This window comes from Halichoerus grypus, chromosome 12, assembly GCF_964656455.1.
Source record: "Halichoerus grypus chromosome 12, mHalGry1.hap1.1, whole genome shotgun sequence".
NCBI classification, from domain to species: domain Eukaryota; kingdom Metazoa; phylum Chordata; class Mammalia; order Carnivora; family Phocidae; genus Halichoerus; species Halichoerus grypus.
Genome location: NC_135723.1, coordinates 69,476,528 through 69,501,985, shown reverse-complemented (window position 1 = coordinate 69,501,985; position 25,458 = coordinate 69,476,528). Strand labels below are relative to the sequence as shown.

Sequence of the window (25,458 nt, the reverse complement as noted above, 5' to 3'; positions counted from 1 at the left end):
GAGTTATAAAGGAATTGATTGACTCATAAAATCTGGATTACATTCTGTGAGATCCTATATGAAATTTCTAATTTTCATACTAAGTATTTCTGTGCAAGGAAGATTCTAGGAGAAAACATGAACTGTGGAATAATCAGGGTTTATCTTTGCTACCACTTCTGTCTCCGTCAGTTTTACTCATATTCATAGTCCTGGGTTTCTGGGAGTCATATGTTGTTTTGCTTCATTTTGTCACCCAAAACCTTATCATGTGGCTTCTTTCCGATGCTGCCACTCTTAGGTGGCACTTCATTTTTAGAACTTCCTAGACTTACTCTCTGAAACATTTTATTTTCTGTTTCTCCATGATCCTACTCATTTTTCCTAAGGTAACAGCTATCTACTTTTATTAACTCAATTATATCATCCTATGCCTTATTTTAGATAATGTGTGTAGTAACAGTAGACTTTGAAACAGGAGGCATTTATCCAAGTCTACTGGTGGATGTTAGACTGTTGAAGGTGAAATTTAGAGAAAATAGGAATCCTGTGTTCACATCAAAATAGACTGCACATGTTCTGCCTATGTACAGTTTCCCTTCTTTTCTTCTGCCTTCCAGAAAGAAATTTAGTCTGTTTGCTGTGTAACCAGGCATGGCTCTACACATTGGAAATCTGCCTGAAGGTAGAGAAGGAAGGAAAGATCCGTGTGTGGTGATAGAGAATAATAGGAATGTGAGCTGAGGCAACAGTTTAGATATGGTGGACAGGAGGGAAAGTCCTTCTTAAGAAATATAACACTGAGGGGGCGCCTGGGTGGCTTAGTTGGTTAAGTGGCTGCCTTTGGCTCAGGTCATGATCCCAGCATCCTGGGAATGAGCCCCACATTGAGCTCCCTGCTCAGCGGGGAGCCTGCTTCTCTCTTGCACTCTGCCTGCTGCTCCCCCTGCTTGTATGCTCTCTCACTCTCTCTCTGTCAAATAAATAAATAAAATCTGTTTTAAAAAAAGAAATATAACACTGAAACTGAAGGAAGGAATCAGCCCTACAAAAAAAATGAGGCAAAGAGTGTGCTAGGCAGAGTGAAAAGCATGTGCCAAGACTCTGAGGCAGGAAAAACTTTTGCATGTTGCAAGATCTGGAAGGAGGCCAGTGTGGCTGGAGCTTTGTTCAGGCAAAGTTGGATGAGATGAATTTGTAGAGGCTGTTAAGGGCCATATCATTTAATAGAGCAGAGGAAGTCTTTGAGGGAGATCTTAAGAAGAGTGATGTTCAATTTATAGTTTGATAAAGATTCTCTGACTATGATAAATAAATTGGATGAGGTAAGAATAGAAATAATATACTTAAAATCTAGGAGAGAAGCTGGATTACTGTGGGGATAAAAAAAATGGAGAGAAGTGGATGGATTGAAATATGTCTTTGGAGGTACATATACAGACATTATGGTTGGACTGGATATAGTAGTAGAGGGAGAGAGAGGAAACAAGAATGGTGACTGGTTTTCTGGTTTGATCAATGAGTGGATGTTTGCCCTATGTAATGAGATGGTGAAGTACCCCAATTAATAGAAGAGGAAGATAAAACTTGAAGAGGTTAAGCAATTTCCCCAAGGTCACCTCTTTCTCTATTCTATGTTTTCATTTTAGGCAAACACCTATACTATGAAATTATTTGTGTGGGAAATATATTCTTATTTTGTGTTGCATCCCAAGGACCCAGCATTTACACCACTTATATTGAGGGCTGACACTCATATCATTCACTCATTTATCCAAGAGATAGTGAATTCTTTAAGTATTACTGGGTACAGAGTAGCGACAAAGGGAAATGATCCCTGTCTTGCTGACGGTGGGGAAGGTAGGCCATTAAGCAATATAGCCCAGTATGAGACTGTGGTAGAGAAGAAGCACTGGGTATGAAGGAAGCCAGTAAAACCTTTTCAGTGACGGTCATGTCTTGTCTTAGCTGAGCATTGAAAGTTGAGGAGAAGTTAGGAAGGAAGATCAGAAAATCATATTCTGGACCAAAGCGACGGCTCATATTTCAAGCTGGGAATCCATGAAGCTCAGAGAACCTGAAATTGGAGCCATGTGTTTGAAAAATTAAATTCAGATGGAGTGGGGAGAAATAAGTCTGCATAGGTAAGCAGGGCATGCTATCTGAAAAGTTATTTTAAGGAACTTGGGTGTGATCCTGTGATAGAAGGGAAGCCATCTTAAGAAGGGGCATGGCTTGATACAATCATCATTTTAGAAAGGCCATTGTAACTGTAGTATGGAAAATGGGTTAGAAGGGGGGTACTACCACTCAATAAATACTTGATAGTATTCTACAAATATCTCATATATATAACAGGCAGTTACAAGGATTTTCAGTTTGGTTGTGGTTCAAACTATGAAAGATGATTTAACACCGTTATGGTATGGTATAAGCAGGGCCTCACTGCTGATTGATTCTGTTATTTGAATGTTTAAGCAATCTGATTTTAGTATATACAAAAGTTTTTTTGAAAGTTGGCTCATTTTTTGCGCATCTTTTGTGCTAGAAGGATATTAAAATAAATTGAAAACAAACCCTGTAACTTTTTAGAGATTTGTATGTCTTTTTCTATTAAAAAGTGTATGTTTGCTGATACAGTCTTATTAACCTATCCAGAATTACAGTAAAAATTAACATATTTAAAATGCTTTTAGACATGATGCTCAAAAGGAAAAAGTAGAAGAGGGATATAAAATTTTATTGCTGTTGTAATTATACTTACGTGTAATTATGACAGCATTTTTGAGGTCTACAAGATAATACTGAGTAATTTAAATATCAACTTATCATGAATGTAAGATTGTATATGACATTTGTTCCTTTTATTAGTGTATATGTGCAGTAAATATTTTAAAAGCAAACAATATTTGAACATATTTTCAAAACTCCTAATTGCTAATTCCTGTTCTTAAAATTAAATCCCAGAAGGGTCTTGTAGGTCAAATCTAACTTCCTTCCTGAACAGTTTATTTCTCTACAATCCAGTATCAAGTTTCTCTTTCACCCCATCTTTTTAAATGTTTTGATTATTTGAATTTCTTTCTGAAATACTGAACTAATCTCTTTCTTTGAAAAATCTGCCTTTTTGGTTCCAGCTCTATCCTCTGTGGTTTCAAGGATATGTTTAAATATTTCATATGTTATCAAGACTTATTCATGAAGATTTATGCTGGAGTGTTAACCCCAGGAAAGAGTTTACTTCAGAGTATAATGAAATAGTTATTTAAAGCTAGTTTCCCTTCTGTGTTTATATGTGCTCAGAAGTGTTCAGACTGGACTGAAAGTCTCATTTGGTGTGTACTTAAATATTTTTTCCCAAACTCTGATTGCAGTTTATATTATGATTCATTCATTTATTGTGTTTGGTGCATATTTCTCTCCATCAGAATGTAAGTGACAGGTGCCTAGAACAGTGTTTTGTTTTTTTTTTTAAAGATTTTATTTATTTATTTGACAGAGAGAGACACAGCGAGAGAGGGAACACAAGCAGGGGAAGTGGGAGAAGGAGAAGCAGGCTTCCTGCTAAGCAGGGAGCCTGATATGGGGCTCGATCCCAGAACCCTGGGATCATGACCTGAGCTGAAGGCAGACGCCTAATGACTGAGCCACCCAGGCGCCCCTAGAACAGTGTTTTATACATAGTAGGCTCACAATGGATATTTGTTAAATGAATAAAAATGATTTAAAGTCTTCTTAAAAAATCTTCACGATCTCAGTGAGATTTATTGGCTATTAGAGTTGCCACTGAAACATTAAATTATGTTAAAGATCACATGGCTAGTTAGTAGAAAAGTCCTTCCTAGATTCTGATAATTCTGGTTACTATTGCTGGGATGAAATCATTACCCCAGGATGTAATCGAGAACAAATGTAATACATACATAAGGACTCTCTCTCCCTCATGCTCCCTCTGTGTCACTGCCTCGCCCGGAGGATTTTTAGTTCCATATATTAGTTCTGCTTGTTTCCCGAAGTGTATGTAAGTTGAATTATATAGCATATACTCTTGCTGTCTGAAATCTTTCACTCAACATTCTGTTTTATTGCTCTGAAGTAAGATGATTCCACAATTTATAGTTCATTCTGCTGTCAAGAGACATTTAGGTTGTTCGTTTTTTTGTTTTGTTTTTGTTTTGCTGCTACAGATACTCTTTAAATTTTTCTGTACATGTATGAATTTCTCTTGGATATCGACCTAGGAGTGGAATTGCAGGGAGATAGGGTATGTATATGTTCAGCTCTAGGAGATGAAGCTAAAGGTTTTTCTAAAGTGTTTGTGTTATATTTATATTTTAGAATATGGTAAGCACCAGGGATATGTTTTGATGATAAAAGGGGTCATATGGCTGAAACCAGCCAATTTCTCAAATTGGTTTTCTCAAAACCAATTTTGAGAAATCTAAATGCATATAATTAATTAATTAATTATTTAAAAGATTTTATTTATTTATTTGTGAGAGAGACAGTGAGAGTGGGGTGAAGGGTAGAGGGAGAAGCAGACTCCCCACTGAGCAGGGAGTCCAATGCAAGACTCGATCCCGGGACTCCAGGATTATGACCTGAGCCGAAGGCAGATGCTCAACTGACTGAGCCACCCAGGAGCCCTATAAAAACAACTAGAGTGATGTATTTTGTACTTCTCTTTTTGTCCTAACTTTTCCGTTTCATATGGAAAAAAGTGGAGTGGGTAAGTATATTGTCCTGCAGCAGTCATCTTGAAGTACAAAGATATCTCTGTAACAGAACTTTAAAAACTGAATGTTCAGGGAACATATTAAATTACTAAAGATGTACTTGATGTCCAGTAGTGTTGATTTTTCTTGTTCTTTGTACACTATAAAAAGTGAGTGGCTCATAGACTCGAAATCATGAAAAAATTTGGAGAGTTTAGTTCATTTGACATCCCAAAATTTTTTCTTTCTTTTCCTCTCCTATACTAAGGTTTCTTGGTTATGTGTAACATGTTACAGACAATGGACTGTGTCTATAGAATTTTGATATCTCTTTGGCAACGATAATTGCCTTATAATACCAAATTAGTATTTAGGGGGTATATGCAGGTTTCACCATGTGTTTTAAATCATAGGCATCTTATTTAATATGGTTTCAGAAGGCTACTTCAGCCTCAGGTACTACCTTGAGTACAGTGTTTGGCAAGTATTTTGATGTATTGCAGAGGTTAATTGCTGAATTTTCACCAAATTCCTTTATTAATGCAAGAGCAGGTCCAGAAGAAAAACTTGAGTTGAAGTTTGTAAGTGAGATTGGGAGGATGAAAACATCAATTCATTTCTTTGTTTATTTCATGGTCAGTTTTACTTTAATCTAGCTGAGAGCAGTGGTATAATTTGATTATCACTCTTGATTGACTTTTCGTTCTTTTAATCAGTATTTCTGTACCTTTGGGTAAACCTTTTACTTCAGTGATTCTTAGTTTCCTTATTTGTTAATGGGGTGTGGGCCTAAGCTAATTTTTGGATGATATTAATGTAGGGTATTAGATGTATTTTTAATAAAGCATTGCTTAGATAGGCCTCTCTGGTTTCCTTTCTTCTTCCTTGCAAGTGGAAGGAAATATTTTGGGAGAAAATAACTATCCTCCCCTTTCCAGGGCTTCATAACGTGCTAACTGAACCAAGGAAGAGAAAGATTTGCTAAATCATGGCATTGAACTTAGTGTTCTAGGCATTATAATTTCTGATGAATGGTGTCTCCTGAGACTTCTGTAAAATGATACATTCTGACATCCAGTGACCTTTTAAACTAATATTTCTATTATATAATTCAGTTGCTTCTGTTTCCTGGAGATAATAACATTAGTTTGTACTGAGGTAGATAATGATTTTGTTAGCAATTTCCTTTGTGGTAAGTGTTTTTAAAGTAATTTAGTTTGAAGGAAGAATCGTTTATACAAATAAAAGCCAGAGGAATTCACCTGTAGTGTACTATGATTACAAAAAAAAAAAAAAAAAAAAGAGGTAGTCAGTGACTTCTGGAACAATATTTTTGAGACTCAAGGTAAATAATCATATTGACTGATTTATTTTTAGGAAACCTTGTTGCCAACTATAAATATTTTTAAAGCACAAACACATAACAATATTATGGTGAAGGGACAAGACTGTGGAATCAGACCTATTGCTAGTTCTCTTATGAATAAGGAATATTGGACACCTGGATTTTTTTTATCCATAAAAAAAGAGTAATAATACTTCACAAGCTTACGTAGTAAATACTAAGTGAAGTGATAACCAGAAGCATACACTACAGTACTTGGCATACAGTGGTGCTCAATAAATATCAGCAATTTTTTTTTTCCTTCATGGGTGCTATAAGGTCTTAAATGGCTTCTAAGTTATCAAAGACATTTAATGTTATGTTAGTCAAGTTTTACCATGAAGTTTAGTTATTATATTCTGATTGATTCCTGTTCTGTTAACTGTTTTAACCAAAATTGTTGATTGCTCAGAACACCTAGTCCCTTTTTTGGCTGATAACCGTTCGCTGTAGCTAGAATGACAAGGATGGGGTGGACAGTTGACCTATAGTCTTTGATTTTTATCTAAAATATTTACAGTCATAGTAAAACAAGGGTGTGCTAAGAAGAAAGAAATAACGTTTGTTTCCCTCCACAGTTTGTGTATTTTCTTTGATCATGCACAACTTCTGCCCACCTTTCCTCCACGCTCTCTCTTCTACAAGGACCTCATCGTTGCCCATGGGCCAGCATCTCTGCCATGGTGCAGTGGATTGCATAACCTTCTCTTCTCCACCGTAGCTGAGGTCTCACCTCCTTCATGAATGTTTGGGCTGTGCTTCCTGTCTTCTTTCTTTGTCTCACCTTCTTGCCACCTAGCATAATTGCCTCAAATTGTAATATGTCCTGTTGTGTGTGTTTTAAGACTACAACTGGATTATGTGTAGAGGCAGTCTTTTTAATTTTTTTGTGTGTCTGATGAAACTTAAAGAGTTCTTTACACAGCAGGTTTGTAGTAAAAGTTTGTTGGTGTTGTTGCTGCTTCTACTCTTGCTGATGTTGTTAAAAAAGAATGAAAATCTGCCCCTAGATGTATGGCACTTTGGTTAACTAAGACACTCTAGGTTTGACTCATTTGAGGTCAGACTTGGTTCTTCGAGCTGAATGGTTGATTCACTCCCATTTATCTGTTTGTTGATCTGCCCATCCATCCAAAAAATTTATTTAATACTTTGATTACAAAGCATGTGCTAGGAGCCATGGGAAATAGAAAGAAATCAATTGGTAAGGGATGATTACACTAATTACTGGTGTTGGCTATTCCTAAATAATTGTTTTGTATCTTCAAATAACTTCAAAAGACTGGCAATTCAGGGTTTATTTATGTTTCTAAGTTAAAGTAAACTTTTTAATATAATGTAGTACTTTTTATGATTCCTTGCTTTAAAAAAACCTATGACATTTCCATTTAACTGATAGCTGTTGATACTTGTTGCATTAGTTAGAATTTTAATCCTAAAATAAAAATGTTACTGAGCCAAGGAAGTACTGCAGAATTTCTGAAGACTAGATATTCAAATTTAAATAATAACAATGCAGGCTTGCTTTTAAATAACTTTAAATTTAAAGATGGAGTTGAAACAAGATTTGAATAACTAAGATTAAATATGTCTGATGCATGCTAATCTGTTTTTGTTACCATTCTCATTTATTTGGTCTACCTCATTGGGGCTAGTTTCTGTTGGGCCACTTTACCTCACCCACTGTAAATGACATAAACAACATAAAATCTGCTTTTGAGAAAGACAACCTGATTAATTAATAATGTGAACACAGATTTGCTTTTTATATAAAATTAGTTTAATGGAAGCATCTGATAAAAACTTTAAAATAAGTGTTTGGTTTTTTTTCATGGAGATAAGTGAAGAAATTACTTTCACTGAATTAGAGCAAGAAAAGATTTTTGTAACAACAAAACAGGCAGAACCAAATATGAATGTATGAATATAAAAAGGAACTAATCAGAAACTGTAGAATTGAGGGGCACCCGGATGGCTCAGTTGGTTAAGCGTCTGCCTTTGGCTTGGGTCACTCTCTCTTTTTTTCTCTCTCTCTCTCAAATAAATAAATAAAATCCTAAAAAAAAGAAATCGTAGAATTGAAAGACATTGTCACTGACAGTAAAACATAACTACAGATAGGATAAACTCTAGAAAATAAACTGTTAGAATTTTTGAACTGGAAGATATGTTTGAGGAATCTGTACCAAAATCAAAAATAGATAGAAATAGAAAAGCATAAAAATATTGTTGAGACTAAAGGATAGATTGAGAAGTGCCATCATGACTAAAGGTATCTACAACATCTTAAACACATACTATCTTCATTTTTTTAAATCTCCTATTCGGTTTAAAAAGAACTTATTAAGATGAGATTATATAAGTATACATGAAAGCATTCTTGACAGAAAAATTCAAAATTAGGTAAGACCATATTGAGTTAAAAAGTGTAAGTACCTCTTTACTCTTTGTAGCCATCCGCAGTATCATTCCAGACCTTTATTCCTGTGTAAATTTTTCATATCATTACACACCTTTTTTCAAAAAAATCACAGCTAAAATTGTATTTCTTTGTAATTATGTATCTCCAGAATAGATGATTAGAGATGGAAATAATATGGTATGCAAATTTTAAATTTTGGTAGGTGCTGGCAATGTTGTTCTCCAATAAAGTTGTACCATTTTAAATTCCCACCAATATTATAAGACAGTTTCTCCATACTCTCACTAACACTGGATGTTATGAAGCTATTAAATTTGTAATTTCTTCCCATGGGAATATTATTTTATTTGCATTTCTTAATTTATTAGTGATGTTGGACATCTCTCCAACTTCTTATGTTTATTTTTATTCGTTCTGTTAATTGAATGTTGATAACTTTTACTTATCCTTATTTTTTTCTGTATAATAAATACTAATCTTTCATCTGTTACGTGTGCTATAAATGTTTTCTTCTCATCCATTTGCCATTTGGCTTTGTTATATTTCCACTCTGTAGACATTCAACCTTTCATGTTCTGTAGTTGAGTTTTTAGAACTCTTCAGGCTTATAGTGTAGATACTTGGTATTATCCTCATTGATCTTACATAAAGATAGGCATCATTTCATCAAATATAATTTTAAATATCTTAGTTATCCATTAAGAGGAAAGGGTGAAGGAGGCTAAGATAAAGCTCTGGTTTGTAGCTCTTCTGTCAGAGCGCTTATTCCTGTGTCCCCGGCTACCTGTGCCCGTGTTAAGCTTGGATTCTGGAAGAGCATCAGTAAGTGTGAATCTCTTCTGAGCTCATGGAACCTGGCTTGTAACTTGTTCATGTCTGAGGGTCAAAGGCCAAGGAAAGCTGCTTGTCAGAGCTCTCAACAGGTTGATTAATAATGCAAGAGTGATGTGACTGGAGAAGGAAGAGGGTTGTCTCAAAATTTCAGTTTCTGTTGTTACCTGACCAATCTTACCTAAAATCGACCTACCTTTTCTTTCTGTCCTTCTGTGTTGTGAGACATGATAGGAAAAGGGAGGGAAATGGAATAAATAAAAGTGACGTGACATGGCATAAAGACAGTAAAAATGAAAGATGAATAAAGAAGGTACATTTTGTCGTCTTGGGATCTCAGACGCTGGGGCAGTGGGTGCTGTGTATCTGCAGGGAGCTCCATTCCCGGGAGCTCTTGTGCACTGTCAGGACCAAGTCAAAAAGAAACAGAGAACTTGCAGCGTACCTGGGTACTGTCTTTCTTGAGTCATGCAGGTCTGAAGCACCATGTTATACAAGTTAGTTTTTATTTTGAACACCCTTGTGAGCTGGGATTTTAATTTATATATATATGTTTAATTTATATATATATATATATACATTTATATAGATATGTATATATCTGTGAATTTGTTTTCTCTCTCATCTCAGGTTTAAAGGTGTGCAAGTTGTGTTTATGTGTGTAATTGCTGGATAAAAGGGAATGTATATTTTACTGAAATTGGCAGAATAATGCTCCCCGACCCCCTCAAAGATGTCTGTACCCTAAACTTCAGCACCTTTGAATATGTTATTTTGCACAGCAGAGGAACTCGGCAGACATGATTTTGGTTACCAACCTCTGGCTGGGGAGATTAGCCTGGACTGTCGGGGTGTATGTGAGTTCTGAAAAGTGGAGCACCTTTTCTGACTGATTGAGAGCTGGGACAGAAGAAGAAGACATGAGAAGTGTGTGAGGGCCTGGAGCTGTCACTACTTGGCTTTGATGATGATTCATATATTTTTATTCTTTCAATTTTATTGATAGAAATGTTGAAGGCTATGACTTTTTCTCTGATTCGTGTTTTCAAAACATTCCATGTGTTGTAATTTCACTAATATTTTTAAAAGATACTATTATTTCAGTTTTTATTCACCTTCTCCCCCAAGAGTTGCTTTAAAAAAAAGTTTTTTGTTTTTTTTTTTAAATTCCAGGTAGAAGAGCCTTTTACAAAATTGCTTAAATAATTTCTAGTTTTATTTCATTGAGATCAGAAAGTGTTGCTTTCTAATATTGCTCTTTTCCTTGTGACCTAAAATAGGATTAATTTCTGTGCTGCTCCAAATGTATTTGAGAGGAAGGTTTATTTTCTGTTCTCAGCATGTGAAGTTTAATATACATCGCTGAAATCAACATTATTAATTACATGTTTAGGGTTGAAAGAATCTTTGCAGTTTTAGTCCACTTCATCTGTCTTGTACATCACTTGTACATCTGTGAAAGACTCCTATTAATAGTTTTGCTTTGTCTTTGTCTCTTGGTGTCTCTGAGGTTTTTGTTTTTGTTTGTTTGTTTTGGTTTAGTTTTTTTTAGTAGGCTCCATGCCCAGTTTGGAGCTCAGTGCAGCAGGGCTTGAACTCACAACCCTGAGATCAAGACCTGAGCTGAGATCAAGAGTCAGATGCTTAGCCATGCCCCTGAGCTTTTGCTTTACAAAGAGGAATGCTGTGTTATTTGCTACATAGGTATTTATATTTATTATATCTTTATTGTATTTTTGGCTTTTAACATTAAAAGTGCCCCTCTTTTTTACTTTTAATGGTTTTTGTTTTGCATTTTATTTTGTTTAGTATCTGTGTTACGATTCATTCACACATTGTTTCAATTTTCCTGATATATTTTTGCTTATCCCTTTATATTTGGGCTTATTGACTCATTGCCTTTTAAGGATCTACCTTGTATACAGTGCATAGTTAGGTTCTGCTTTATGAGCCAGACTAAAAAGTCTTTTCCTTAAAATGGGTTAAGTGCATTCACAGTTATTGAAAAGACTGCTGTGTTTGGTCTTAATTCTGTCATGTTATTTCATTATAAATGTTATACATGTTATGGTATATATTCTGTGTTTCTTTTTCTACGTGAGGTTTTTTGTTTTTTTTTCAATTTTTTTGAGTTTTCTAGCAAGGTTTTATTTTTGTTTTATTGGTCACATTGAACTTGTGCCTTTGTTAATGCCTTTATGCGTTGAATGTCTGGTTTGGTAATGTTTACTAGTGTACTTACTATTGCCTGTACAACAAGTGTATTCTATGTTTTCCTCTCATTTCTTATTTCACTGTTTTATCAGCATTACTTATACTTTGTGAGAACATTCAGATCATAATATATCACATATCAGCATAATATTATTTTCCCATGCTTAATTGTTTTTGTGTCTTTATCTACAAGTGAAGATATAAATGTACACTATTAGTTTTTTGCTTAACTTTCCCAATAACTGCTTAGTTGGATTAAGTTCATCTTCTAGTATATTCTTCAAGGACTCATGGACACAATTTTTTGAGCCATTACATGTTTAAAAGTGTTTTTCAACAGTTTGATACTCAAAGGCAGCTTGGCTGGATATCAGTCCTGAGATTGCACTTGTTTCCTGGCGTTTTATGAAAATGCTGCTCCAATGGTTTGTTACTTTATATCTTGTTTTTGATAAATCTGTTGCCAGTCTAATTCTTTTTCTTTTGTACCCTATTTGAAATTTTGGCCTGGAGACCCTGAGAATTTTTCCTTTATCTTTAATGTCTGCTAATTTTACTGGGATATATCTCTGAGTTGATCATCGCAGGTCCTTTCCCCCTGGTGCCCATTCAGTCTGTAGATTCATATCTTTCCTTTTTGAAAATCTTATTGAATTGGAGTTTCAAATATTAATGCAATTCCATTTTACAAAACTCTTCTTTAGGAACTCCGTTTATACCTATGTTGGATTTTCTTTTGCCTGTCTTTCATTTTAGTCACTTTCTTTCTGATCCTTCTTACTTTATTCTCTATTTCATATTATTCACTTGGTTGTTTTTGTTGTTTTTCCAATCTCCCTTTTTGTATTTTCATTCAAATCTATTTTTCTGTTAGCATCTTGCAATTTAGTTTCCATTTGTGGTATGATTTTGTATTTTTCACCTATTTTTTTCTGAGTTCAGTTAACTCTTGTTTTATTTCTTCCTTTATTCTTGTCATGCATTTTTTTCCTCAGTTTTTAATTTCTGTCTCATCTACCTAAAGCTGGGTCTGTGGGTATTTAATTAAGCTGTGAATGTTATGTTAAAGTTTCCATCTGTTTTGGCAATTAGTGGAGAGGGGGTGGAATTTTTATCAACTGAATTGTTTGCATTCTCACTTTCAATTTTCTTTTGATAGTAGCTTTTTGTTGACTTCTTTTCAGTGGGTTGGGATGGTTATGACATTCCTAGTTCAAGAGCCACCCTTTTCTGTCACTGTAGGCAAAGTATTGTTTCTTTCCTGGATGGCGTGGCTCTTGATTTTTAAATTTTCTTATGTCTTCTGGGATTCCAAATGTCCCCCTGCTTCTCTATCTCTCTATGTAAAGTTGCCAAGGAACCCTTTCCTTCTGTTTTAACTCTCTTCTTACTCCAACATGAAACTTTTCTAGGGTTGCCTTGTCATGGCCCCAACACCTTTGCAAGTCCTTGTTCTTGTCAGTGCTCTTATCTAACTGTTGACTTTTCAGTATTTTCATGTAGGGGGTCAATTTCTAGCAGTGGTTTTAAGACACATTTGGGCCTGTCACTAGCTCCCCTTTTCTTACTTGCAGTGTAATTTCTCCTGAATTGCTCTTAGTCCCCATGAAGCTTGGTGGCAGGAGCACCCCTGAGAGCTTGCTGTGATTTAATGTTTAGTGTTGTACTTAAGAGTAATTTGAACTTGAGAGATTTATGTCTTTTAGTTATGTTGAAGTCATGAGTTTATATAGTTTTATTTCTTCTTCCTGTTCTTTTTTTTTGCCCCAGAATATGTTGGGACTTTGAGATTTAAACCATTGCCACTGCTTTGATGACCCAGAATCTTCTCTATCCACTGATAACACCCAAATCCTGTAGCAATTTAAATGTTTCTTAGTTTTGCTTATTATGACATTCAAATCTTGAATATACATGAATGCTTTCCAAATGATGAGAAGATATTTTAACTAATTGAATTTATACATCATAGAGTTTATCAGACACATAGGCTGAGCAGGTTAGAAAAAAAGTGGATTCTGAGGTCTTACCAAGGTCTTATTAATGTAAAAACCAATGGGTTTTTGTCTTTCTGTTATTAATGTTTAAAGACCCTAATGTGTTTTGAGAGGCTAAATAATAAAACAATGATCTTCTTTTTCAGTGTGATGTATCATTGACTACTGTCTTTTTGCCAAGATTATTTGAGACAACTATGTATGTTTAGTAGTCCAAGGGCACGTTGAAGTTTCGTATGGAATAGTTACATGGGAATTTGCTGAAGCAATTACTCTGCTGTTTAATGACAAGCAATTATCCACATCACTTCCCAAGCTATACATCTCTCTCTTGCCCTTCAGCATTACGAACATCCCACCCATTGGCATGCACATTTATTCTGCACAGTGTCCAGCTGTTACCTACTCTAAGACATAACACACCTCTAATTTATATAACTAAATCTAAGCCTTGCTTTGGGGGCTTGTAAAATTGTATTAACTGATGTTTTGTGTTCTTCAAACTTTGTAATACTTTTAGAATCTGTGGCCCCTGAAATAGTTTTTGTACCACTAAGGAGCAAGAAGGGATAGTAACTTTCCTACTGGAGAAAACTGAGTAATCTGAAAATGCATTCCTAGTTACCATTCTGTGAGCTCCTATTCATTTCTAGCTGCCATAGATTTCATTATAACATGTCATAATTGCACTCATATTGTTTAAATTATTTTTCCTGAATTATATCAATTTTTGGAGCTTCTTTAATATTTCTTTGTAACCTGCAGCAGAATTGAAAAGAAAGAACCCCAGCTGTATTGACAATTTTCAAAATAACTTTGAAGAGCTTATGGGAGAGTACTCTGAGAGAGCTGTTCCAATGGTGCTGTTTTTAAAAATCATACAAGTTTCTCTGAGTAAGATTGGATCATTGTACTTTCATTAGTTCTGTTATGACTGAGAGGTCATGAAGTGGCTACTGCAGTTAGCTTTTATATTCTCCAGCTTAGCAATGAAAAGATGGAAAAAATATGAGCAGATCTTGTGCTTCATAATGCTCCTATTCCCATACTTATTTCTACGTATTATATATTACTATATTTACCTCCTCTCCCCAAACAGGTGATCATGTATGTTGTTTAACCCCCATTTCCATATTGAAATTAGAAGCTTTTTCATTTGTACATATCTGGAGAGTTCAAAATTTCTCATCTTGTATGCTCCATGTTTTTCTGCTTTCATTTCTGACCTCAGGCAATTTGTAGCTTTCTTATTTCTACCTTTGCATTTATCTTGGATAAACCAGAGGATTTGATGATAGCATTTAAGTCATCAAGATACTCTAAGATTACTTTCTACCTTCTAATTTACCTCTGAAGATAGTTAAAAATACTTGTTGATTCAGAATCAATTGGTGAGCTGAATTCTCCCACTTTTATTTAGCTGTTGTTTGTTCATATGTTCATATATTTGTATATTTTGCACCAGATGCCATGAAAGATTTAGTTCAGGCTTCGGGGTGTAATGAGGTAGATGGATAAATGAACAATTACTATACCTCACAGAAACAGTTGTGATCGATATCTATAGCAAGGGGAGAGCATGCTTACACAGTCATAGAAATTATTTCTTTACAGTGACACATTTATGTAAGCTACATCATGATTTACTATAAGTTCAGTGAAAACTCAGATAAAGCAGGTTAAATGTGTCATTATGTTCAGATCATATTTTCATACATAAATTTTAAGAATTAGTATTTTGAATTAAACCTTTCTGTATGTTAGTTATGTTTTCTGATTTGAGTTTAAGAGATGTCTATTGTTACCATACCTAATTTTAGTTTTCAAGAGAGCAATTTGGAATCACACATTTGAAGACAAATACTTAAAATGTTCATACTTATAAAAAAGAAGAAAAACATTCTCTTCTACAGAACTGTGACTACGTCTTCACTCCTAAGAAAGTTAATTTTGTAATATCATCTAATATCCAGTTCACAATTATCCCCAAAATATCATGTATATAGTGTTTTTCTGCTACTAAAACCAAAGTTCACAGAGTTACTGTATCTTGTACATCTTCTTGAATAAAATCTAGTGTCTTCTGTTTGATAGCTGTGCTTGTGATAAAAAGCAGTGGCTCTCTCTCAGGGAATAGCCTCTCTTTGTTTAAAAAAAAAAAAGTTTGGGAGCATTTCCCACAAAATCATAGTGGCACAAAGTGCTGAAGCCCTTCTTTGCCTCCATTGTTGATCTAAGTGGGATCAGCAGTGGAGGAAACAATATTGTCCAACTCCTTTCTTTTTCTCCCCTTTTCACTTTTGCTCTCATCCCCCTTTGTACTTTACCCTTGGACTTCTGCTCTTCCAGATTCGTGAAGCAGGAATCTTAATGTGGAATGAAGACAGCTAAGAGGATTTCTCTTTTGAATTGGAATTTATCATTTAAGGAAATTACATTTAAATTAAAAATTATGTTATACATGACTTTAAATAGATTTTGTTATTTGAATCCTGCTACTGTTGTTAAAATTATTCAATGGCTTTCTTTTTTTTTTTTTTTTTTATTAGATTTTTTATTTATTTATTTTGCGAGAGAGAGAATGAGAGACAGAGAGCACGAGAGGGAAGAGGGCAGAGGGAGAAGTAGACCCCCTGCTGAGCAGGGAGCCCGATGTGGGACTCGATCCCGGGACTCCAGGATCATGACCTGAGCCGAAGGCAGTCGCTTAACCAACTGAGCCACCCAGGCGCCCGTATTCAATGGCTTTCTTTTGAGTTGACATCCCTCAACTTAACTTAAGGAACGTCTTAGGAAGTATGGTCTGTAGTAGATGATGAATTGGTTTTACCTCTTTTCTATGCATTTTCTCAGTGGCATTCTCTCTCTGTTAAGCTCAGTTTTGCCAAATGAAATTTTATTTCATCATTGTTTTCAAATTTGGATACACAGTAGACTTTTCTTTCATCTTATTGTTCAGTTCATCTCTCCCTTTCTTTTTTTGCTTCATCTCTTTAGATGATTATTTCTTCCTTGTCATTTCTTATCATTTTGTTTTTGGGTTTTCTACTCATCCTGTCCCCCTTCTGTTCCCCCCACCTTTTTTATTAGGTTGACTATTAGTTTGTCTGTTTTGTTGAGTGTTTCAAAGAACCAGTTAAAATTTTTTTTTCTTTTATTGAGGTACTATTGACATATAACATTATATTAGTTTCAGGTGTACAACATAATGATTTGATATTTGTATACACTGTGGAATAATCATCACAATAAGCCTAGTTAATATCTGTCACTATACATAGTTACAGAAATGTTTTTCTTCTTCTGATGAGGGCTTTTAAGATCTACTGAGCAACCTATCAAATATGCAATATGTTAACTATAGTAACCATGCTGTACATTATATCCCCATGGCTTATTTATTTTATAGCTGTAAATTTGTCTCTTTTGACCCTCTTCAACCATTTTTCATCCCCTCTCCTCTGGCAACCATTGATCTGTTCTCTGTATCTATAAGCTTGGTTTTTTTGGTTAGTTTTATTTCTTGGATTCTATGTTTTGTTTTCTAGATTCAACATAAACATAAGATCATATGGTATTTATCTTTCTCTGTCTGACTTACTTCATTTAGCATAATGCTTTCAAGGTCCATCAGTGTTTGTCACAAAAGGCAAGATTTCCTTCTTTTTTATGTCTAAACAATACTATGGTGTGTATATGTGTGTGTATATATATACACACACACACATCCTCTTTTTTCATACATCTATCAAAGGACACTTAAGTGATTTCCATAACTTAGCTATTATAAATAATGCTTCAGTGAACATGGGAGTGTATGTATCTTTGCAAATTAGTGTTTTCATTTTCTTTGAATAAATATCCAGAAGTGGAATTCCTGGATCATATGGTAGTTTTTTTTTTTTTTTTTAATTTTTTGAGGAACCTTCATACTGTTTTCCACAGTGGCTGCACCAATTTGCATTCCACCAACAGTGTACAAGGGTTCCCTTTTTTCCACATCCTAGCCAACACTTGTTAATTCTTGTCCCTTTGATAATAGCTATTCTAACAGGTGTGAGGTGATACCTTATTGTGGTTTGCATTTGCATTTCCCTGATGATTAGTGATGTTGAACATCTTTTCATGTGCCTGTTGGCCATCTATGTATACATCTTCTTTGGAAAAATATCTATTCAGATCCTCTACCTATTTTTTAATTGGATTATTTGTTTCCTTGCTATTGAGGTATATGAGTTCTTTATATATTTTGAATTTTAACCCTTGCTGGATACATGGTTTGCAAATATTTTCTCCTCTTCAATAGTTTGCCTTTTCAGTTTGTTGATGATTTCCTTTGCTGTGCAGAAACTTTTTAGTTTAATATAGTCTCACTTGTTTATTTTTGCTTTTGTTCCTTTTGCTTTTGGAGTCAGATTTAAAAAATCATTGCCAAGACCAGTGTCAAGAAGTTTACTGATGGGGCGCCTGGGGGTGGCTCAGTCTTTAAGCATCTGCCTTCGGCTCAGGTCATGATCCCAGGGTCCTGGGATCGAGCCCCGCATCAGGCTCCCTGCTCATTGGGAAGCCTGCTTCTCCCTCTCCCACTTCCCCTGCTTGTGTTCCTTCTCTCGCTGTGTCTCTCTGTCAAATAAATAAATAAAATCTTAAAAAAAAAAAAAAGTTTACTGACTATGTTTTCTTTTAGGAGTTTTGTGATTTCAGATCTTATATTCAGGTCTTAAATTCATTTTGAGTTAATTTTTATATATGGTATAAGATAGTAGTCTAGTTTCGTTCTTTTGCATGTGGCTGGTCCATTTTTCTTAGTGCCATTTATTGAAGAGACTGTCCTTTTCCTGTTGTATATCCTTGCCTGCTTTGTCATAAATGAATCGATATATCCTTGTCGTGTATGAATCGACCGTGTATGCATGGGTTTATTTCTGGGCGTTCCTTTGATCCATGTGTCTGTTAAAAAGAACTAGATCTTGGGATGCCTGGGTGGCTCAGTTGGTTAAGCGTCTGCCTTCGGCTCAGGTCATGATCCCAGGGTCCTGGGGTCGAGCCCTGCATTGGGGTCCTGGCTCAGCAGGGAGCCTCCTCTCTCTGCCTGCAGCTTTCCCTGCTTGTACTTTCTCTCTCTGACAAATAAATAAAATAAAATCTTAAAAAAATATTAAAAAGAACCAGATTTTTTACAATTCAAAATGGATGAAAGACCTACATGTGAGACAGGAAACCATCAGAATTCTAGAGGAGAACATAGGCTGTAGCAACTACTTACTAGACACATCTCCATAGTCAAGGGAAACAAAAGCAGAAATGAACTATTGGGACTTCATCAAGATAAAAAGTTTCTGCACAGCAAAGGAAACAATCAACAAAACTAAAAGGCAGCCTGGGGAATAGGAGAAGATATTTGCAAATGACGTATCTGCTGATAAAGGTTTAGTATCCAAAATTTATAAAGAACTTACCAAACTCAACACCCAAAAAAATAAATATTCCAGTTAATAAATGGGCAGAAGACATGAATAGACACTTTTCCAAAGAAGACATACAGATGGATAACAGACCCATGAAAAGATGCTCAGTATCACTCATCATCAGGGAAATACAAATCAAAACCACAATGAGATACCACCTCACACCAATCAGAATGGCTAAAATTAACAGTACAGGAAACGACGGGTGTTGGTGAGGAAGCAGAGAAAGGGGAACCCTCCTACACTGTTGGTGGGAATGCAAACTGGCACAGCCACTCTGGAGAACAGTTTGGAGGTCCCTCAAAAAGCTGAAAGTAGAGCTACCCTATCATCCAGCAATTGCACTACTGGGTATTTACTCCAAAGATACAAATGTAGTGATCCGAAGGGGTACGTGCACCCTGATGTTTATAGCAGCATTATCAGTAATGGCCAAACTATGGAGTGAGCCCAAATGTCCATCGACTGATGAATGGATAAAGAAGATGTGGGGGGCACCTGGGTATCTCATTCATTTAAGTATCTGATTCTTGATTTCAGCTCAGGTCATGATCTTAGGGTTATGAGATCGAGCCCCCTGTCAGGCTCACACTGGGTGTGGAGCCTGCTTAAGATTCTCTCTCTCTCCTCTCTCTCCCTCTGCTCCTCTCCTCTTTCTCTAAAAATAAATAAATAAATAAAATATATGGTATATATATATATACAATGGAATATTACCCAGCCATCAAAACTAATGAGATCTTGCCATTTGCAATGACATGGATGGAGCTAGAGTGTATTATGCTAAGTGAAATAAGTCAGTCAGAAAAAGACAAATGCCATATGATTTCACTCAAATGTGGAATTTAAGAAAGATGCAGATGAACATATGGGGAGGGGGAAAAAGAAAAAAGGGGAGAGGAGAAACAAACCACAAGAGACTCCTAACGATAGAGAACAAACTGAGGGTTGGTGGAGGGAGGTGGGTGAGGGATGGGCTAGATGGGTATTAAGGAGGACACTTGTTGTGATGAGCACTGGGTATTGTATGTAAGTAATGAATCACTGAATTTTACTCCAATATTGCTCTGTATGTTAACTAAAATTAAAAAAAAAACAGATTTTTTTTTAAAGATTTTATTTATTTGAGAGAGAGTGCATGAGCAAGAGGGCGAGGGGCAAAGGGAGAGGGAGAATCAGACTCCCCACTGAGCAGGCTCCCTGGATCCCAGGACCCTGAGATAATGACCTGAGCCAAAGGCACATGTTTACCCAACTGAGCCACCCAGGCACCCCAGGAACCAGATTTTTTATTATTCTATTGATTTTCTGTTTTATTATTATTATTATTAATTTTCTCCTTCTGCTTTTGTTTTACTTTGTTGATCTCTTTCTAGCTTTTTGAGGTGAAGGTTTAAATCACTTCCTTTCTTTTTTAAAAATATGTATTTATGTAAATAACGCTATGGATTCTCTTCAAAGAAATGCTTTTGTCATGACCTGTAAATATTAGTTGTTTAATAGCTTGCTTTTTAATTTCCAGGTGAAAAGTTCTTTTTTACTTTTACATTTATTAGTTAAGTTGGTTTTTTTTTTTTTTTTTGGTTGTTGCATTGTGATAATAGAACACTACTTAGTATTTATATATACTATTATTGCATTAGTATTAGTATATTTCTAATTTTTTTGTATCCACTTCCTGCTACCAATCAGACTTTGAGTTCCTTCTTAATTTTTGGCACCTGGATATTTCTCTCCCTTCAAATTTGGCTATGTAACCCAAAATTCTTTTGTTATTCCCTTCTACCTCAGTATTTCACTGAGTTGAGGCAGAAGGTGACAGATGATTCTGTCTGCACAATCCATTATAATATTATGCTGAAGTTATACTTGTGTATCCTTCAGTTTCAGGGTGCTTTTATGATGTGAACTAAAATTCTAGATAACCAGTCATGGGGGTATTTTGACCTCAATAAATATTTATTGGGAATCTATTATCTGTTATGTACTATTCCAGTGGGTCAGGCATAAAGAAATTACTGAGACAGGCTCTTATTTATTAGTGATTGTTCAGTGGATGTCAAGTCCTAAAGTCACAGTGTCCATGTTTAGGACTAATTATGCAGGCAGTACTTCAAACTGGAAGCCATTATCTTAACATTCCTACAGGGATATCTCTTGGCATTGTTTTCTTTTGCAGAAATCCTAAAAGTTCAAACATGAAGGGAAGTACGTTCCTATGAATGAGGTATACTGCTTATCATGCTTTAGGTTTTAAAATGCATTGGGTTTTAATATAAGGCATTTTAGGCTTAAGGATTTATATCATCATAACTCATGGTATTTTAAGGTAAGTTACTTAGTCACCAAGGCAAAGATGAAAGTAGTCTTAAAATATTTTACAGAATCTTTGAAAAGGCACACTGAAGTTTTTTTTTTTTTTTTTTTTTTTTTTAAGATTTTATTTATTTATCTGAGAGAGAGAGAGAATGGAAGGGGGGAGGGTCAGAGGGAGAAGCAGACTCCCCGCTGAGCAGGGAGCCCAGTGCTGGACTCGATCCCAGGACACCAGGATCATGACCTGAGCCGAAGGCAGTCGCTCAGCCAACTGAGCCACCCAGGCGCCCCTGAAGTTTTTTATAGTAATCTCTGTATACTATACTTTTTAATTAAATAAACTGCTATTTATATTGTTTCTCTCATTCTTGGACTTGAAAGAGTGAGTCTGTTAAGAGGATGCTTAAATTGAACTCACATTCAAGTGTTTATGTCCAAGGACTTATGAATTTAGACATTTGGGGCATAGTTACCTAGTAATTCCAAACTTTAGATTCAAGACTACAATTTTCATTTGCAGCTTTTTAAAAGACCTTCTTTTTATCACTTCCAGGATGCATTGCTAACACGTGAATAGCTCAACCTTAAAGATGAAAATTTAGGGAAAAAAAAAGTTATTTGCAGTTTTTTTTCCCAGTTGAGAATATTTGCATTTAATTTAGGACATTGCATATGTTATCTCACATCAGAGATCTGAGCAGTTGTGAGCTTCTAAGGAGAACTCAGAATGGATGGAAACCTTCTTTATAATCACTGTCATTTATTTAATCAGTGTGCAATGATTAAATCATGTAAGGAAGCAGGATTTTGATTAAAATCCTTTTCTTTCAATAGAGGTTCTAATCTGCTGGCACTGAGCCAGTTAGGTGTTGACTTAAATTCCCTGTATGGACAGGTGCTTATTTGTTATGGTGGGGAGACAATCAGGGGCAAGTTGGATCTAAAGGTCAGCATGAATCTATAACTTCTTGATCAGTGAACTTTCCTGGATTCACGAGGAGTGTCTTAGAATTTCTGACAAACTCTAAGCTGTTATTTTTTATTTTATTTTATTTTATTTTATTTTATTTTATTTTTTGGCAGACCTGGAGAGTAGCTCAGCATAGTTCAGAGATATTTTGGTGGACATTTTTTTTCTTGAAGGAAACACATTTGCCTTTCATCCCATCTCCACATTTATTTATGTATTCTTTTATTCAGCAAATATTTATTGAGAGTTTCATATGTTCCAAATACTGTCCTAAGCACCATGATATGAATATGAATAAAGGTGCTTCTACTTCTAAGGATATTATAGTCAGGGATGGAGGGTGGGAGAGAAAAAAGTAAACAGGACAATATATTATGATAATTATAAGCACAGGGTAATTTTGGAGCACATGGTTGGATTACTGGCCAAACAGGAGAGGTCTAAGAATGTTTTCTGGAGGATTACAACTGAATTACACCCTGAGGAATGAGAAATTGTGGAACTTGGTGTTAAGATAGTATGGCCAATTGAATTACTCCTAGTGCTTTGGCACTGTTGATTATGAACTGATAAGAGATCAAGCTTGAGGAGTAAACAGAATCTGATCATAAAGAGTCTTTTACGTTATGTTATGGAGTTTGAACTTAACCCGAGGGCAGTCAGGAACCACTTAAAGGAGAATTACTCTGGCTGTGTTTTAGAGTATGATTTTGTGTGTCACAGAACCAGAGACAGAGAAACCAGTTAGGAAATTTGGTTAAATAACCTGGATTAGCAATGCTTAAGCAGGGCACCTGCATGGCTCAGTCATGATCTTAAGGTTGTGAGATTGAGCCCTGCATTGGGCTCTGTGCTGGGCGTGGAGACTGCTTAAGATTGTCTGTTTCCCTCTCCTTCTGCCCCTCCCCACCATCTCTTTAAAAAAAAAAAAAATTCACAGCGCTCACCATAGCACATACCCTCCCCAATGTCTATCACCCAGCCACCCCATCCCTCCCACGCGCGCCCCCCCCACTCCAGGAACCCTCAGTTTGTTTCCTGAGATTAAGAATTCTTCATATCAGTGAGGTCATATGATACATGTCTTTCTCTGATTGGCTTATTTCGCTCAGCACAACACCCTCCAGTCATTGCAAATGGCAAGATCTCATTCCTTTTGATGGCTGCATAATATTCCATTGTGTATATATACCACATCTTCTTTATCCATTCATCTGTCGGTGGACATCTTGGCTCTTTCCACAGTTTGGCTATTGTGGACATTGCTGCTATAAACATCGGGGTGCACGTACTCCTTCGGATCCCTACATTTGTATCTTTGGGTTAAATACCCAGTAGTGTAATTGCCGGATCGTATGGTAGCTCTATTTTCAACTTTTTTTTTTTTTTATTATTTTCAACTTTTTGAGGAACCTCCATACTGTTTTCCAGAGTGGTTGCACCAGCTTGCATTCCCACCAACAGTGTAGGAGGGTTCCCCTTTCTCCGCATCCCCGCCAACATCTGTCGTTTCCTGACTTGTTAATTTTAGGCATTCTGACTGGTGTGAGGTGGTATCTCATTGAGGTTTTGATTTGTATTTCCCTGATGCCGAGCGATGTTGAGCACTTTTTCATGTGTCTGTTGGCCATTTCTACGTCTTCTTTGGAAAAATGTCTGTTCATGTCTTCTGCCCATTTCTTGATTGGATGTTGAATCACAGATCTGTACCTCTGAAGCAAATAATGCAATATATGTTAAGAAAAAAAAAAAGAAGATAGCAGGAGGGGAAGAATGAAGGGGGGGGAATCGGAGGGGGAGACGAACCATGAGAGATGATGGACTCTGAAAAACAAACTGAGGGTTCTAGAGGGGAGGGGGTGGGAGGATGGGTTAGCCTGGTGGTGGGTATTAAAGAGGGCACATTCTGCATGGAGCACTGGGTGTTATGCACAAACAATGAATCATGAAACACTACATCAAAAACTAATGATGTAATGTATGGTGATTAACATAACAATAAAAAAGAAAAAAAAAGAAAGAGATGCTTAAGCAAATGCCAAGGCATTTAATTGGGGAGAAGTAAATAGATTCAAGAGCTAACAAGAATTTGGACTGATTGTGGGATAAAAAGGAAGAGGCAGGCATGACTCTCAAGTTTTTGATTTGGGTGAGAAGGTGGGTAGATAATGATGCCATTGAATGAGTGAATGGAACAATATGAAAATGCCATTTGGGGTCCTGGTCTTTTTCATATGTGAACTATAGAATTAGCTTCTGTCCTGTAATGATGTTCCAACCAGATTTCCTCTCTCTATTTTCCAGCCATATGCAGTATCCAGGTGTGATCTGCTGGTGTTGAAGCCTCACATGATTTAAGGTTGGGGATGAATAATTTGTTCTCTCTTTCTCAGTAGATGTCTTCCCTTCAAGATGGGGGATGATATCGGGGCGCCTGGGTGGCTCAGTCGTTAAGCATCTGCCTTCGGCTCAGGTCATGATCCCGGGGTCCTGGGATCGAGCCCCGCATCGGGCTCCCTGCTCTGTGGGAAGCCTGTTTCTCCCTCTCCCACTCCCTCTGCTTGTGTTCCCTCTTTCGCTGTGTCTCTGTCAAATAAATAAGTAAAATCTTTAAAAAAAAAAAAAAAAAAAAAGATGGGGGATGATATGGTGATGAGGATTTTTTTTTTTTAAAGAGGCCATTATGCCTAGGATACAGTAATAACTAGCCAAGAAGGGAGGAAAGGATTCTGTTTATTAGTACTAAAGTTAAAAATCTAGGTAAGAGAGAAAAATGAAAGCAATTTTCATGTCAAGTCATTGTTACTACAGCTGACAGAATGTTGCAGCTGAAATATTAACCATTAGTTATTCCCTGATAGACCTTGGTTTGCCTTGAAGTACACCATGAAAGTATATTTTCAACCAATGTTCTTGCCGTCCTTTAATCTGTTTGCTTCCTTTTTTATAATAACTGCAGTTTTAGCATTTCAGGAAAATTAATTTCAGTTACAATTAAAACCTATCTCTTTCCTAAAATACTACCTTTCCCTATGGAATGTATTCTTCCAGATTGAAACACATTATGGAATTGTTCTTCAGGGCTGGTCTTTGAACAGTCAAATGTATAAAATTGATATATTATGAGAATTTTGTTAGTTCACTGATAACATTCTCTTTGGA

At 35.9% G+C, this 25,458-nt stretch overlaps 1 protein-coding gene across 4 annotated transcripts in view; it reads left to right on the top strand.

The window, feature by feature from the left end:
• The window catches only part of IMMP2L (inner mitochondrial membrane peptidase subunit 2), an 861,167-nt gene that overhangs the window by 204,514 nt on the left and 631,195 nt on the right, over window positions 1–25,458 (top strand). The window contains exon 5 of one of the 4 annotated variants that reach the window (XR_013442826.1): window positions 24,601–24,655. The exons of the other annotated variants lie outside the window; for them this stretch is intronic. The gene's annotated coding sequence lies outside the window, so the exon portion shown is untranslated. The remainder of the gene's footprint in view (window positions 1–24,600; window positions 24,656–25,458) is intronic. 4 annotated transcript variants of the gene reach the window in all.